This window comes from Trichechus manatus, unplaced genomic scaffold (assembly GCF_000243295.1).
Source record: "Trichechus manatus latirostris isolate Lorelei unplaced genomic scaffold, TriManLat1.0 scaffold00008, whole genome shotgun sequence".
Lineage (NCBI taxonomy): Eukaryota > Metazoa > Chordata > Mammalia > Sirenia > Trichechidae > Trichechus > Trichechus manatus.
Genome location: NW_004443944.1, coordinates 17,382,388 through 17,397,246, shown reverse-complemented (window position 1 = coordinate 17,397,246; position 14,859 = coordinate 17,382,388).

The following is a 14,859-nucleotide window of genomic DNA, read 5'->3' as shown; positions in this document are numbered from 1 at the left end:
GGAGGATCAAGGTTGCCAGGGAGCACTGAGGACATCTGAGGTTTGGGTGTGGGAGGATGAGTTGCTCAGGCCAGAAAAGCTATTCCTGGGGATTCTGCCCAGCTAACATCACAGAAACTCTCATCCATTCCCCAAAGCCTGAACTAATGCAGTTGGGAACCAGGGTGTATCATGCCCAGAGTCCCTGGGCTGGCTCCCCTGCTCCAGACCCAGCTGACAGGTTAAGAGTACAATATTTGATATGAGAGCCGAGGTTTCAATCTGGTGGCTTGAATATAATAATATTATTATTAATAATAGCAAGTATATATATTACACTAATATATACGCAGTGGCTAAGAGCTCGGCTGGTAACCAAAAGGTTGGCAGTTTGAATCCACCAGCCACTCATTGGAAACCCTATGGGGCAGTTCTACTCTGTCTTATAAGGTCACTATGAGTTGGAATCAACTTGATGGCTATGGGTTTGGTTGTATATTATAATTACTATGTGCCAGAAGGTCCCTGGGTGGTGCAAGCGATTTGTGCTCAACTACTAAACTAAAGGTTGGCAGTTCAAACTCACCCAGTAGCAGCACCATGGAAGGAAGGCCTGGTGATCTGCCTCTGTAAAGATGTCAGCCAAGCAAACCCTATGGAGCGGTTCTACTCTGTAATACATGAGGTTGCCATGAGTTACAAACCACTTAACAGCACCGGCTTTGGGGTTTGTTTGTTTTCTTTTTGGTCTATGTGCCAGGCCCTGTTTTAAGGACTTTAGATATATTAACTCACGTAATCTTTACGATAACCCATTTCCATCACCTTCTTGAATCTCTCACCCCTGCATTAGACGAAGCTATGTTTAAACTCTGGTTGGGCCATTTGTTTATTGTGCAACCCTGGACAAGAAGTTTTGCTTCAATGCTCCTGAGTTTCCTCATCTGAAATGGGAACAATAATTGTATGTCAATCATATGGATGTTGTGAGAATAGGCAAAGGTGTAGCATAGTAGTCACTACACCTTTCAATTAGCAGCTGAGCACTTAACCACTGTGCCACCAGGGCTCCTTTCTGGTACATAATAAGTATGATATATGTACTTGCTATTATTAATATAATATTATTACATTCGAGTCACCAGATTGAAACCTCAGCTCTAATATCAAATATTGTACTCTTAACCTCTCAGCTGGGTCTGGAGCAAGGGAGCCAGCCCAGGGACTCCGGATGTGATGCGCCTCCTCTGGGGCTTTGGGGAATGGACCAAAGTTTCTGTGATGTCAGCTGGTCATAGTGGAGCACAGTTACATAGTAAGTGCTCAATAACTGACAACAATTATTATTGTCTCTGCAGATTTTATTTTCCAAAGACAGCACCAGTATATATCTTCCATCCCACAGGCTCTTCTTACAGTGTGACTGACACTCTTCCCACTGACAAGTGGGAGGTCCATGTTCCCATGTCTTGAATGTGGGTGGGGCTTGTGATGCTCTGACCAATAGAACATGGCAGAAGTGATGTAATGTGACTTCCAAGGCTAAGTCATAAAAAGGGTACAGCTTCTGCCTGGTTCTCTCATTCTTGGGACTCTCCTCCTTGAAATCCAGCCACCATATTTGAAGTTCAAATTAGACCTGGCACGAAAACCTCATGGTGAGGCCCATGTGGAGAGAAACTGAGGCTGCCAGCCGACAGCCAACTGGCATATGTGTGAATGAGTCTTCAGATGATTCCAGCCCCTAGCCTTTGAGTCTTCCAGCTGAACCTCAAGACATAGTAAAACAGAGACAAGCCGTCCCCATGGTGCTCTGTCCAAATTTCTGACCCTCATAATCTGTGAGCATAATAAATGACTTCTTTCTGCCATTAAGTTTTGGAGTAATGTGTTACACAGCAATAGATAACTATTACTACTGCACTTACTATTAGTGTGATTGCTTTTATTACCTGGAGAACAGCTTCTTATAGGTAGGAGAGCCTGTAAGACATGAAGTCCCTAGCTGGATGACTTGGATCTTAGAAGCCAGCAGAAGGAAAGGTGGCTCCAAGGCTGGACTCACTAACTCCCTTTCTTGGTTTCTTCCCCATTAACATTGAAAAGGAAGTAGAGTGTGGGAGGGAGTTTTTAAAGAACTTCCACACTTGCTGGATGATTTGATTAACATTTATTTTCATCCTCTACTAGGTATGTCCATTGGACAGAGGAAGAAACTAGGGCTCACAGAGATTAAGATATTTGTCCAAGGTCACAGAGTTCATGCATGATAGAGCTGAGATTCAAATGCTACATGCTTCTACTCTCCCCATCATGCCTGGATACTGAGCTGCCTTCCTTGTTGGAATCATCGGAAGAACAAGGACTTGTTATATATTTGATGAGTGAAGGAAACCAACATGTGGCCTGAAATCCAGAAGTGCCCTTTGGCTACAGAAGAAATCTTTCATTCCCTCCTTCTGTCTCCAGGTAGAAAATTCCTGAAAATACCCCATCAAATAAGTGTTCATCTTCCTTTCAAAGATGGTCAGAGAGACAGGTCACAACCCTTCCATCAGGGTGTCCAGAACCTTGGTGTCATGGATTGAATTGTGTCACTCAAAAATATGTGTCAACTTGGCTAGGCCATCATTTCCAGTATTGTGTGATTGTCCACCATTTTGTCATCTGATGTGATTATCCTATGTGTTAAAAATCCTACCTTTATGATGTTAATGAGACAGGATTAGAGACAGTCACGTTAATGAGGCAGGACTCAATCTTCAAGATTAGGTTGTGTTTTACGCCAATCTATTTTGAGATATAAAAGAGACAAGCGAGCAAAGAGATATGGGGACCTCATACCACCAAGAATGTAGCACGGGGAGCAGGGTGCATCCTTTGGACCTGGGGCTCCTGCACTGAGAAGTTCCTAGTCCAGGGAAAAATTGATGACAAAGACCTTCCTCCAGAGCCGACAGAGGGAGAAAGCCTTCCCCTGGAGCTGACGCCCTGAATTTGGACTTCTAGCCTACCAGATTGTGAGAGAATAAACTTCTGTTTGTTGAAGCCATCCACTTGTGGTATTTCTGTTATAGCAGTACTAGGTAACTAAGGCACCTGGTGACCAACAATTGAGCACTTACTGTGCCCCAGTCCTGTGCTCAGGGTTTCCCCAACGTTGTCTCTTTTCATTTTTACAACCGCCCCTCCGGGTGGGCATGGTTATCCCATTACAGAAGAGGAAACTGAAGCTCAGAGATGTCTTCTCTGACTCCAAAGCCTATGATGTTAACCCTCAAATAGACTGTCTTCTAAGCCTGCCACTATGCCCAACTTTGGGCAAAGTTAGAAAACTCCAGGTTGATGGGAGTTGACTGCATGTCAGGTGTGGCCGAGACAGCAAGTAGAGAGACAAGAGGCCACATGAGCTGGTCTGGTCTGAACACTGGCACCCGAGGCAAACTAGAGACCGTGATTTGAGGCACTCATAATTTTATTGTACTAATATTAGTAGTGATAACAGCTACCATTTACTGAGGGACTATTCCTACGATAGTGTTCCAGGTACTGTGCTAAGAACTTCATATGCGTCATACTGGCTAGTATATATGAAAAAGGAAGAAAAAACTTGCATCCACACTTACTTTAAAATGCACAAAATATCTTTGGAAGGATAAATAAGAAACTGGTTACATTGTTTTCCTCCTGGGAGAGGTATTGGGAGGCTGGGTGTAGCAGGGACTGCCCATATCCAAGCTTCTCTTGGTAGTTAGTAACATTCCCCTGGACTGCGTGACCAGCTTAAAAAAAAAAAAAATTCTCAGCCTCTCTTGCAGGTATGTGTGTCTATATGATTAAGATCTGACCAGTGAGAAGTTAATAGAAGTTGTTGAGTGGGATGTTTAGGATGGTTTCTTTCAAAGAGCATACCCTTTGCTCTTCCCCACCCTTCCTTCTTGCTGCTTCTTGGAATATGGGTATAATGGCTTGAGCTTCAGCAGCTGTCTTGGATCATGAGTGTGAAAAACTTGTTATACTGGTGGCTTCCAGTGAACCACACCTCCTGGTACTCACACTGTTGTGAATGAAGCACCCCTCCCACATTGACTCTGGGCTTGGCCATGTGACTTGCTTTGGCCAATGAAACATCAGCAAATGTGATACAAACAAAGTCTAATAAGAATTTGCACGTTAGGGCTTGTCTTTTTCAAATGCTCCCTCTGCTCTGCAGCCAGCATCATACTGTAAAGAATCTTGGACTACACTACTGAATGATGAAAAGCCCCATAGAGAAGGGCCCTGGAAGATGAGAAGCCATTTTGGATGTTCCAACTTCAGCTAAGCTCCCAGCTGAATGCAGCCACCTACGTGACCTCAGCCACACCACATGGCAGGAAAGAACCACCCAAATGAGCCCAGTCAACCACAGAATTATGTGAAATAACAAAATTGAGGTGGGTTCAAGTTTTGAGGTGGTTTACAATGCAGTAATTGACAACTAAAACACATGGCGATCTCAGGAATGGAAAGTGCGTGCTACACACGGCGGAGTAGAAAGATGGGCGTTGGATCTTGGCTGAATGCACAGGACTACCTTGGTATTTCCTTTACAAGACACTAGAAACCCTTATGTGTGGAAGCCCTATATGCTTACGGCTTCTGTTATCTGCAACGTAAGTTGATATATTAGAGGCATGAGCAAGCCAGAGACTTCCTTGCATACTATGTCTGGGATGGATGCTGGGATGCATGCCCAGCGCCCCCTTCAGGAATGAAAGGCCCCAGCTGCTGGAAGTGCTACCAGCAGCCAGACCTCGGCCATCAGCCCCTTTTGGGGATTGCTTCATCTAAGAGAGGCACTTCAGCCAAGGTCATGTTCTTTCCAGGTGGCCTGCATCCAGTAACTGACTGAAACAGGGATATAAGTGCCCACCACTTTCATCCCAACTTAGGACCAACTTTGAAGGGCCATCTTTCTCCAGAGCACCTCATGTGATCAAACAAGGCCTTTATGGAGACTGCATCTTAGCCCAGCTTCTCCTGCGCAATCTTGTCTCCTTCCTTCCCTTCCACAGGTGTGGATCCCAAGAGCACTCTGTAACAAACTTCCTGCACAAGCAGCCACCACCCATCTGTCAGTGGAGACTTCCATGTTTCTATGATGCTGGACAGGTTTCAGTAGAGTTTCCAGATGAAGACAGAATAGAAAGAAAGTCCTGGCAATTTACTTCTGAAAATCAGCCAATGAAAACCCTATGGATCACAAGAGTCTGATCCTCAGTCGATCATGAGGATGGTACAGGACCAGGCAGCATTTCGTTCCATTGTGCATGGGTTCACCATGAGTCGGGGGCCAACTCCACAGCAGCCAACAATAACTACAACAATCTCTGAATCCTAGGGAACCCAACATGTAACATAGCCTTGTTTTTAACCTTTTGAATTTTGTACTTTGTGTACTACCTGAAAAAAAAAAAAAGTAAATAAAACAGAGTTCATAAGTAAAACTGTTTCACAGTGTGGGTTTTCTAGGGAATAGAGGGAGTTAGGAGTGCAAGAATGCATGGGGAATAAAACCAAAAACTAAACCCATTGCCGTCGAGTTGATTCTAACTCACAGCGACACTATAGGACAGAGTAGAACTGCCCCATAGGGTTTCCAAGGAGTGGCTGGTGGATTCGAACTGCCAATCTTTTTCAGTTAGCAGCCGTACCTCTTAACCACTGCGCTGCCAAGGCTCGTTATGGGGAATAACACCTGTGAAAAGTTACAGGGAGACACAGGCCTGGGCAGAGAGGGCCACTGAGTGGTGATGCAGGCCTGACAATATCTGTGCCAGCACAGCAGAGATCCCCACTGGAGGAACTTGCACTGGAATGATGGCCTCTGAACCACCATCTTGCTCAATCAGCCTCTGGACTGGGGCTACCCTAAGAAGAGCATGACCTTGACTCAGAAACAGAGGGAGTCTCTGAAGGAGCTAATGCTGGTGGCCGTCAGCTAACCACACTCTCCACAGCCAGGCTGTGAGTCCTTTCTAGAAGGGGATCAGAGCAGCGTATCTCCAGATCTGCCATTAATGGAAGAGCCTTTTAACACTCGCCCAATCTCATAACCTGCCACACTGAATAAATGAATAAACTGAGGTTCACAGAGTGTATAGCCCAATACCACCCAGACAGTCAAGGTTCCAATTACAGCCAGTTCCCAGGCCAGAAATCATTCCACAAGACCTCAAGCCACCTCAGGTGGAGAAGGAAAGAATGGCTTTGAGCTCCCTGTGGACAGGGGCCACGTCTGCCCATACACTGCTGGTTCTCCACCGCCTAGCACAGAGTGAGTGGAAAATCAGCATTAGTTGGGTTAAATTGAACTGATGTGCAAATCCCAACATTCAGTACCCTACACCAGAGGGCAGGCTACCAGGGTTCCCAGTGGCTCAGCCCCAAGGAGTGGTCATCAATATCCAAGGTCTGCTGAGCCCGTGTTCACAGAAGGAGCATGGATTTTGTTTTTGTTTTTTTACTCTATTTTTTTTTAATTGTACTTCAGGTGAAGGCTTACCAAACAAACAAGTTTCTTATGAAACAGTAGTACACATATTGTTTTATGACGTTGGTTAACAACCCCACAACATGTCAACCCTCTCTATTCTTGACCTTTGTTTTTTTTTTGGTGAAACTATACATAGCCAAAGATACACCATTTCAAAACTTTCTACATGCACAGTTCAGTGACATCGACTATGCTCTTCCAGTTGTGCTGCTATTCTCACTTTAGATGAAGGCTTACAGAACAAAATAGTTTCTCATTTAACAGTTAGTACACATGTTGCCCTATGACAATGGTTAACAACCTCACAACACATCAACACTATCCTTACTCAACCTTGGGTTCCCTATCACCAGCTTCCCTGTCCCCTTCTGCCTTCTGGCCCTTGTCCCTGGACTGCTGTGCCTTATTAGTCCCATTTGGTTTTATGGGTCTGTCCACTCCCTGGCTGAATGGCGAACCTCGGAAATGACTTCACCACTGAGCTAAAAGGCTTCTGGGGGCCATACTCTCGGGGTTTCTCCAGTCTCCTTTAGGCCAGTAAATCTGGTCTTTTTTTTGTGAGTTAGAATTTTGTTCTACATCCTTCTCTAGCTCTGTCCAGAAGCCTCTGTTGTGATCCCGGTCAGAGCAGTCAGTGGTGGTAGCCGGGCACCATCTAGCTGTACTGGACTCAGTCTGGTGGAGGCCTTGGTAGCTGTGGTCCATTAGTCCTTTGGATTAATCTTTTCCTTGTATCCTGTTCTCTTCATTCTCCCTTGCTCCCGAAGGGATGAGACCAGTGGAGTATCTTAGATGGCTGCTCACAGGCTTTTAAGACCCCAGAGAAGGAGCATGGATTTTGGAATCATCTGTTCAGTTCATTCATTTGATAAATATTCATGGAGTTCAACTCAGCACCAGGCCCTGTGCTGGGCACTGGGGATCCAACATGGAATGTGGCGGGCAATGTCCCTATCTTCACGCGGCTCACAGTCTAGTGGGTAAGCAGTTCAAATGCCTGTGGTGTTTGTAAGACATGGTCACAAGTTCTGTGCCACCCCTTTCGTTGAGAGGTGGAGCCTATGTCCCCTCCCCTTGAACCTGGGCAAACTTCTGACTGCTTATAGCGGAAATGACGCTATGCAACTTCCAGGGCTTGGCCATAAAATGTCATGTGGCTTCTGCCTTATTTACTAGAACATTTGTCCTTGGAGCCCTGGGCCACCACCCTGAGACTCTCATGCTGGCTATGAGTCGGTGCTCTGGTTGACAGTCCCAGTTGAGCCCAGCCTTGCAGCCATTCCCCTCAAGGTACATGACATATGAGCAGAGTCATCTTAGACCCTCTAGCTCATCCACTGGCTGAATAACACTGAGTGACTTCTGATGTCATAAAGAACAAAAGAATCACCCAGCTGAGCCCGAACCCCATTCCTGACCCACAAAAATCCTGATATAATATGGTTGTTGCTTTGGGGGTAGTTTGTTAAACAGCAATTGATAACTGAAACCGTGCACTTGGCAGGGTCATGTCACCTCTCTGAGCCTCTACGTCCTCATCTGTAAAATGAGGATAGTCAAAACAACTACTCCTACACTTATTGCAAGGGTTCAATGAATTAATGCCAGGCTCTGTTCTAGGGGCTTTTCATGTGGTTATTCATTTAGCACAGCGCCAGGTACATAGCAACCTCTCAATAAATGGTATTAATGCTTTTTAATTGGCAAATAACAAGCTATGTAAAGTATGCACACACACATATATATAGAGAGAGAGAGAGAGCCCTGGTGGCGCTATATATGTATGTATAATGTGTATATATGGTCACAGGCCCAGCTACTGAGGGCTTGCTCTGTGCCAACCACTGTGCCGGGTGCTTTACATGAAGAGTCAGCTCCTGACGTTCTCCGACCCCATGTCCTCCCTCCCTCCCCTCAGTCACTGCGGACTACCTTCTGTGCGGTCTTTCTGCTCCTTGAATGCACCAAGTTTGTTGCCACCTCAAGCCCTTTGCATTTACTGCTCCCTCTGCCTAGAATTCCCCTCACCCCCCAATTGCACATGGCTTCTTCCTTCACCTCACTCAGGTCTCAGCTCGAATGTTACCTCCTTATAGGGGCTTCCACGACCACCTAGTCTAATGAAATGCAACTTCCCTCTGTGTAACCCCCACTGTGTTGTTTTCTTCATAGTATGATTCACTGTTTGAGATTAAACTCCATGAGAACAGGGACCTTGTCTAAAGTGTTGCCTGTCACATTTCCAGTGCCTGGAATATAGCAGAGGATCAATAAATATATACTGAATATTCATACATCATTATATTTTACCGGAGTCCCTGGGTGGTGCAAACAGTTAATTCACTCGGCTGCTAACTGAAAGACTGGAGGTTCGAGTCCACCCAGAGGCACCTTGGAAGAAAAGTCTGGTGATCTACTTCTGAAAAGTGAGTCATTGAAAATTCTATGGAGCACAGTTCTACTCTGACACACATGAGGTTGCCATGAGTCAGAATTAATTCGATGGCAACTGGTTAAAAGGTTAATATTTTATTATTATGAACATTAATCAAAATTATGAATGTCATACATTAAACAAGCATTCATTGAGCGCCTACCATGTACCAGGCATCAGTCTTGGTGCTAAGGATACAGCAGTGATCAAATCAGACAAAAGCCTCTGCTCCATACAGCTGTCATTTTAGAAGCTCTATAACAAGATAGCAGCCCTGGTGGCACAGTAGTTAAGAGCCCAGAAGGCTGGCAGTTCGAATCCACCAGCCACTCCTTGGAAACTCTATGAGGCAGTTCTACTCTGTTCTATAGGGTCGCTGTGAGTTGGAATCAACTTGACAGCAACAGATTTGGTTTGGTATAACAGGATAAGGGTAGCCCTGGTGGTGCAGTGGTTAAGCACTCAGCTGCAAACCGAAAGGTCAGTAGTTCAAACCCACCAGCTGCTCCACAGGAGAAAGATGTGGCGGTCTGCTCCTATAAAGATTACAGCCTTGGAAATCCTACAGGGCAGTTCTATTCTGTCCTTTAGAGTTGCTGTGAGTCAGAATCGACTCGAGGGCGATGGGTATAAGATAAATTTGTAAAACATATAGTCTATCATAGGGTGTTTAGTGCCACAAAGAAACATCAAGCCGAAGAGAGGACAGGAGGCAGTATTGGCACCAGTTTTCCTCTTTCCCTCTACCAAAGGCTTCCTGTCCCCTCTCCTCCAACCCCCCCACCCCCCAAGCCCCCAGCCCTGCACCTTTGTCAGCATCTTTCAGTGTGGCATTTTGTTGGAGCCTCTGCAGCTCCAAGAGCAATACTGGCTCTGAAGCAGGTCCCAGCAGGAACCCTCAGGCTGGGCTTGGGATTAGTTACCCTCTCATTTCCCCTGTGGGGCAGGGGCAAGCAGCTTGGCCTCGCAGGGCCTTTCCCCGTTATGGAAAGGGGGCAGGCCCGGACCCCCCTGGACTGGGATCTGGGCCGCCCCCCATCCTCCTGTATCCTGGGCAGAAGGAAAGGTTTACAAACACCAAGAGGCCTTTGATCAGCACCAAACCCCCAGCGATCTCACTGTTTTTTGTTCCAGACTGTGGGCCGGGACCACATTCTGTTTTGCCTCCAGCAGGGAAGACTGTGGGAAGATGGAAAGTGTGTGTGTGTGTGTGTGTGTGTGTGTGTGTGTGTGTGTGTGTGTGTCTAGGGTGGTAGGAGGAAGCTCATGTGGATCCTTGACTTTTTTCCCAAAAAGCAGGCTGGACTTGTAAGAGGGAATTCAATTCAATTCAATAAATGTTTATGGAGCACCTATTATATTCCAGGCACCATTATTACAGAAACCAGGCCCAGGGAGCCTACATACTAGAGGGGGAGACAGACAGTGAGCAAATGAGCAAATGAGCCAATGAACACAAAGATGTCCGGTGGTTGTGAGTGCCAGGGAGGTGGATAAAGCTGAGAAGGCAAATAAGGGGGCTGGGACTAGGGTGCTACCCTTTTAAATAGGGTGTTCATGGAAGGCCTTTCAGATAAAATGGCATTTGGGCAGACATGTGAAGAACATGAAGGTGGCAGCCATGGGAAGATCTGTGGGGAACAGTGTTCCAGGCAAAGGGAACAGCAAGTACAGAGGCCCTGAGGCGGGAAGGCATGTTGGAAGAACGGCGAGGAGCCGGTGTGGCTGGACCAGAGTGAGTGAGGGAGGGGGAAACAGAAGAGGGGGTCAGACACGTAAGGGTGTTGGGGTGGGGGCATCCTGAGTGAGGTGGGAGCTGCTGAAATGTTTTGGGCAGAGGAATGGCATGACCTGAACTGAGATTTACACGGGATTCCTTGGGTTGCTGTGTGGAAAATCGACTGTCAGGAGGTGAGGCAGGAGCAAGGAGACCGGTGGGGAGGCTGCTGCAATGGTTCAGGCAAAAGATCACAGACCTAACCATGAAGGTGGCTGTGAGGTGGTGTGAAGGGGAGGTTTCGATCATACGTTCACAAGCTTTTTATCGAAGTCTAACATACGTACTGAAAAGTGTACGTGCAGTTGGATGAATTTTTACAAACCAGACTCACCCATGTAACCAGCGCCCAGCTTAAGAAACAGAACTTGGCCATCACCCCAGAAGCCCCTCAGAGCCCCTCCCCCAAGGGTAGCCACTTTCCTAACTTCCTGATATTTTGAAAGTAAAGCTGACAGGATTTGTTGATGGGTTGATAGGGGCGTGGCGTGAAAGAGGGGAGTCATTCTAGCGTTGTGAGGGGCGAGGGATCTCCAGGGTGGCAGCTGGACTTGCTCAGCCCTGAAGCTTCTTCAGGATTCAGCACAGAGCTTGACACACCCAAGGTGCCCAATAAGTGCCCAGTGAATGAATGAGTAAAGAAGGGGGAGAAAGGTGAAAAAGTTAAGACAGGAGGGAACTCCCTACTCCCATGTCTGTCTTGCTAGATACCTCCTAGGTGGTTAGCCAGGTGGCCTCCACACATCAGTGCTCAGCTAGGTGTTGAATGAATAAACGAATCAATTCAAGGAAGGAGGAGACAGTGGGAAGAAAGAGAGGGAGGGAGAAGGTGGGGAAGGGAGAGGAGAAAGAAGGGCAGGAGGAAGAGACTGGAAGTTGGAAAGGAAGGATAGAGAAGGGAGGGAAAGAACGAGGGGTGAGGAGAAGGGAAGGAAGTGGAGGAGGGAGACTGGATGGGGAGGGAAGCTATGTATTTCTTTACACAGAGAATGACGGTAACTTGCGACCTCTGGTGGCAAGACAGATACACTTCTCCAACCTCCGGAAAGGAGGTTCAGTCCCTTGGAGTTGCAGTGCCTTAAATGAATTAAGGACACAACAGGAGACTCCCAGTTTCCAAAAGGAGGGTTGGGGCAGGCACTTGTAAGAACATGGGCCTCTGCCGCAGGGGCTCTAGCAGCAAGTGACAGCAGGGGTAGGACTAAGGTGAGGCAAGTGAGGCATTCCCTGGGGGCGCAACATTTACATTTAAGGCAGCGCCAAAAAAAGCCAGTAATTAAGACAAAGATTTTCATGCAGTATTTTGAAAAAAATCAAACTGGTAAACTATGGATCACGGGCCAGCTGCCTGTTTTTTGTAAATAAAGCTTATTGGAACTAGGATCAGGAATCAGGGTTTACTTTTGTAGTTATACTACAGAGATTAAACTCTAAGTGCCTTCACAAATGCTGACGTCGACTGTCAAGTTAGCCCTGAGTAGTGCAAACAATTAACACACCCATTTGCTAACTGAAATATTGGAGGTTTGAGTCCACCCAGAGGTACCTCGGAAGGCCTGGAGATCTACTTCAGGAAGATCAGCCACTGAAAATCCTATGAAGCGCAGTTCTGACACACATCGGGTTGCCATGAGTCAGAACTGACTCAACAGCAACTGGTTCAGTAACGTAGGTGCTCCCAAATCCCCTCAGCCAACACGTGGTGAGAGCATGGTCAGCTCATCCTATATAACAACAAGAACACAACGTCTCGTATGGAGGACTCCCTAAACTAGGCTTTACAGGTAACTCCATTCTGAACTATCTAACTCTTGGCTCCATGGACTGGTTATAAGAGAACTTTTAAGGTCATAAGAGAACTTTTAAGCGTTCCAGGAAATGTAGGCCTGTGTCCTTTTTAGTGTTGGACACATCTCAGTGTCACATCACATTGTCCTGGCTCTGTCGTGTGACTTTGGACCAGATACTTAGTACCTCTGTGCCTCAGTTGCCTCCTCTGTAAAATGGGTTAATGGATGCAAAGAACTTAGTTACTGCTCAGTAAAGTTAGCTGTTGTTGTTAGAAACTTAGGTTTAAGCCCCAGCTCGTCACTTGGGACGTGGTATTTCACGTTGCTGAGACTGTTTCCTCATCTATAAAGCGGGCAATCGTAATCCCTAACTGGTGGGGTCGCTGAGGTAGATTCATATGAAGTTGCTCGTGCTGTTGGCTCATCACTGCAAAGCATTCACGCTTCCCCACGGGGACAGGGATGGATATCAGATTGGAGAAGCTTATCCTCCGCGAGCAGTAACATAGAGAAGGAGTCCACTGCTTGCCTACTAATATTTGTTAATCACGCATTTCCTACCATGGGCCAAGGGCTGAGGACGCATTACGCAGATGGACAGTACTCTTCCCGGGAACACTGATGAAGTCGCTCTGGTACTTCCTATCTCTCTCCCTCTTAATGCTTGCAAGGGAGATCTTTATTGCTTCCTGGTACTACTACTACCCTTGCTGCTGCGGCCGCTATGTTCCACACACCACCGGGTGCCAGGCCCTGTACCAAGAACTTGCGGCATGCTCTCCACTGCCTCCACCCCAGGCTGCCATCATCACTCCATTGGCCAGTTGTAGTAGCCTCCTCACTGGCTTCTTGCTTCCGCTCTTGCCTTGGCTGTCTTTTTTTTCTACCAGCAACTAGTGTAATTCTTCAAAACGTGAACCAGACGTCATCCCATTTAAAACCCTTTGTATCCCATTAAGAATGAAACCCAACCTCTTCACAAGGCCCTCCATGATCTGGCCCTTGCCTATCTCGCCCTTCAATCTCTCTGCTCCTCCATGCTGGCTGCATGTCAGCCACACTGGCCCTGCTGTCCCGCAATGATGTTTGTCCTTCACAATCTCCATTAACTGATGACCCTCCTTCCAGGAATACACTCCCCCCATCTCCCTGCATTTCTGCTTTTCCTCCACGTTAGTTCAAATGTCACCTCATGAGACCTTCCCTGATCACTCACTCTCTGTCCTTCTTCATGGTCATTCAGGATCACATCACCCCTTACAGCACTCATCATTGTCTGCCATTGTCTTAGGTACTTACGTTTCTCAGAAAGAAAGCTCCAGAGCATGGACAGCCTTTGTGTCCCCGTCCCCAGGGCCAGGCACATAGTGAGCATTGGTACTTGCTGCATTACTACTTGCAGGCGTCAGTCAGTCATTCACCTTACAAGGTAGGTATTAGCCTTAGAGTGCACATGAGGAAATGGAAGAAGGAACCATCTCAGTCATGTTGAGAATATTAATTGGAAAAAAAAGGAGTTCTTTGAAAATAATGTCATATAACGCCAATACATATTATAATAATATAAAGAGCTGTCAAATCCAGTATCTCATTTCCTATGGAGTTAGTGGAAAGAACATGAGCTTTGGAGCCAGGCAAAAGTACCTCTCGTTGACATCCTGGAGAAGTTCCCTCCTTTTGAGCCCATTTCTTCAACTATAGAATGGGACAGTACCTAATTTAGAGTTGTTTTTAGACTCAGTTTTCCTGAACCTTCCCTTAAAGAAGACTTTACCAAACTTGAGTCATTTACAAGCCTCTTCACCATTTTTGCTCTACTTATGCCTGAGATAGAAATCCACTCATTTGTTTACTTATACAAACTTAAGGAAACTTTATACCAGTCAACTCAATGGCAACGAGTTTTTTTTTTTTTTTTTTTTGGTCTTAATTAGAAGGTAACCACTAAAAATCTAGAACAAAATAAAAACAATGTGATATAAAACCCACTACTGTCTAGTCTATTCCAACTCATAGCAACCCTGTAGGACACAGAACTGCCCCCACAGGGTTTCCAAGGCTGTAAATCTTTACAGAAGCAGACTGCCACATCTTTCTCCCTCAGAGCAGCTTGCGGGTTCAAACTGCCTACCTTTCAGTGAGCAGCTGAGTGCTTAAACACTGTACCACCAGGGCTCCCTAATATTATATAAAATCACATAAATTTTAGTTGCCTGAAAATTATGAGCCTTTTTTTTAAAAAAAGAAACTAGAGTTAAGCAGAATTTTTCTTCTTTTTTTACCATAACTCTTAAGTAGAAATCTATTTTACATCAAAGCCCCATACATACGATACAAAAAA